Source organism: Marmota marmota, unplaced genomic scaffold, assembly GCF_001458135.2.
Source record: "Marmota marmota marmota unplaced genomic scaffold, marMar, whole genome shotgun sequence".
In the NCBI taxonomy this organism is placed as follows: domain Eukaryota; kingdom Metazoa; phylum Chordata; class Mammalia; order Rodentia; family Sciuridae; genus Marmota; species Marmota marmota.
Genome location: NW_026000174.1, coordinates 59,063,665 through 59,066,916, shown reverse-complemented (window position 1 = coordinate 59,066,916; position 3,252 = coordinate 59,063,665). Strand labels below are relative to the sequence as shown.

At 38.4% G+C, this 3,252-nt stretch overlaps 1 pseudogene; it reads right to left on the bottom strand.

The window, feature by feature from the left end:
• Positions 1-938: 938 nt before the first annotated feature.
• On the bottom strand, positions 939-1,904 carry LOC107159460 (annotated as a pseudogene).
• Positions 1,905-3,252: the final 1,348 nt, after the last annotated feature.

The following is a 3,252-nucleotide window of genomic DNA, read 5'->3' as shown; positions in this document are numbered from 1 at the left end:
TACCTTCCTCTGGGACAGAGGGATTGTGTTGCCAACTTAAATTTTGTCATTATTTACCAGGCTACCTGTGTTATCCTACTTCTCTCCGTCGTCACGATGCAGGATGCGAGGCAAGGCACTGCACTTGAGTGATCCCTCAACGGACCTCAAGGAAAGCATGTCCTATTGCATGCGGGTTTGACGTCCACGCCCCGCCCTACAAAAAAAGGCGTCGGCTGATATGGGATCAGGTCTGGGGAAGGCGCCTCCTTAGTACTGAACCATACATTGCAGCCACTTCTGCACAGTGGGATAGGACCTCTACTTTCGCCTGCATTGTTATATAAAATAGAAGGGGGAACTGTGGTAAGCCATTCTTATAGACGGTGGCCGCCATTAGAAGATGGCGCCGGCTTCCACTGTGGCCTGTGATAAACAACTCCTTTTATGGAGAGTTGGCACGCAATCCCTTACCACCCTATGAGAGAGATCCACGTGGCGGCTTGAGATTGGGACGGGGGGGGGCTTTATTAAGCTGTGCTTGGGTGTGTTCGGGCGGCGGGGCGCTAGAAGATGATACATGACTCAAGGCCTGAATAAACTGTTGAAGGAAGAATCCTGTGTCGTGTTTCCCTTGCCGGCGAGGGGTCGCGACAACTAGAGACAACTTTTGGTTTGAAAATTATTTAAAAAAAATTTTTAATTGTATTTGGACACAATACCTTTATTTTATTTATTTTTATGTGGTGCTGAGGATCGAACTCAGTGCTAGGCAAGGGCTCTACCCCTGAACCACAACCCTAGACCCTGGTTTGAAAATTATCAATGCTTTCTTTATTCTATGCCAACTGCACTTTGATTATTGCCCATCCTATAGATGCATCAGTACAAGGTTAATGCAATGCAAGATACAGTCTATACTGGCTATTACATAGCCATACATATTACATAATTTATTGTTACCATATACTAAAGTAGTAAGTTTTAAAGAAAATATGTACAGACATTTTCCAGGTTCTCTGTAGAGCATTTTTTACTTCTTTGTTCCTGAAACTGTAAATCATAGGATTTAGCACGGGTATTACCAGAATGTAAAATACAGAAGCCATTTTACCAGTGTCAAAGGAATGGCTGGACTTAGGCTGCTCATAGGTAAGAACAGAGTCCCATTGAACACCTCTATCACTGTCAGATGAGACCGACATGTGGAGAAGGCCTTGTACTTGCCTTCTGCAGAGTTCTTCCTGAGGATGGTGGCAACGATCATAATGCAGGACACAAGGACTATCAGAAGAGATGAAACCAAATTGAAAGATGAGAATATTAGAATGATCAGCCTAATTCCAGGTGTGTCTGAGCACAGCAAAGATATAAAAGGCAGACTGTTACAGTAAAAATGTCTGATGACATTATGCCCACAAAATGGAGAAACAAAAATTTTTTATGATGGTCAGAAAAGATAAAAAGACACTGTAGAGTTAAGGTTTTCCCACCAGCACATGACACAATGCTTGTGACATGATGACTATGTAGAGCAAGAGGTCACAGATGGCTACATAGTAGTCATAGACTATTGCTGACAAAATGAAAACTTCACTACTGTTGAACACACTGAAGAAGGTGAGTTGGGCAGCACAGCAAGAGTAGGAGATTGTAGATTGCTTTTCAACAATATTTACTAACATTTTGGGTCCCACAGCTACTGAATAACCAAGATCTATGAAAGACAAGTGTCTGAGGAAAAAGTACATGGTTGTGTGCAAGTGTGCATCTATATTGGTGAGGGTAATCAAGCCCAAGTTACCAACCACTGAGATCATGTACACAATGAGGAAAAGCACAAATGATGGAGCCTGCAGTTCGGGGAGGTCTGTGATTCCCGTTAGGATGAATTCTTTCAGCACTGTTAGATTGTGTTTGTCCATCTAGGCACTCAGGAAACCTATACTGAAAGTAAATATAAAAATAGTCATTGATTTTTATTAGATTTTCTGATGAATACATGTACTTTATGTATTTACATATGATAGTTGTATTATATATTTGTGTATATGTTATGCACAGGTATTCTACACATTTGTATACAAACACACACATACACACACAAATGTACACCAACAAAGCATAAGATCAATCCATGTTGCCTACTTAAGGAATTTTATGAAATCTTGCATGTTGGAAAAATGACAAAGCAAATGTTAACTGAGAACATTGCCATACAGAGAAAACAATTGTTCACCACTCTCCAAAATACCAGAATGTTGTTCATTGTTAGTATGATATAAATTAAGGTCAAAAATAACTGACAAAGTATCATGGAATTCACTAAATAATTTTACTATGAGGGGGGGCATTTTGTTTAGAAAATGATATTCATACTGTGCCCACCTACTGTCTCACCTATTATTTATTTTGGATTTTTTTATTGATACATATTTGAACATATTCTTGGAGTTCAATAAGATATTTTGAGACACATATAAAAAGTGTAGTGATGAATTCATAATAATTAGCATTTTCATCTCTTCAGATATTTATCCCTTCTCATGTGTGGGAACCTTCAGACTCTTGTAGTTATTTTGAAATACATAATAAGTTATTGTTTACTATAGTTACCCTACTGTGCTACAGAACACCAGAATCAGTTCCCCCTGTCTGACTGTATTATAGTATTCATTTTGTCATCTCTCACTGTGCTCTCTTACCTCTATCCTTCCTAGGTTCTAGTGACTACTCTTCTCTACTTATTTGAGATCCACAAAGCAAAAGTTATATTTGTCTTTCTGTGTCCATTGGAACTTAATTTCATGTATGATGTGAGTGTGTGTTTGTCTGTATGTGTGTGACTGATTTGTTAGAAAACCACCACCATATCTTTAAGGAGACCTATCCCAAGCGTGTTATCTGAGGATTAATTTAGCATCACTAATAATGGAGAACCCAATTGTATAAAGTGTGAATTTCACTGCATCTTGTGAAGTAATTTTAGCAAATGTGTTTATCCTGAATATGATCAGCACTTTAGATATGATTTCCAGTTTATGGGCAACACAAGGTATATAGAAACATGAAAAATTAACTGGCATCAATTTGAGAAAATATTCAGAAGATAAATAAAACCCATGTTTCTAAAATGCTTCCAGATCATTAAAAACAAAACAAAACAAATAAACAGAAAACAATTGGAAATGGCTTTTCTCATCGTCTGAAGCCTTCCCCACCCTGATATTGAACAATGACTAACAGATCCATCATAAGACAGAAGAGCTACTA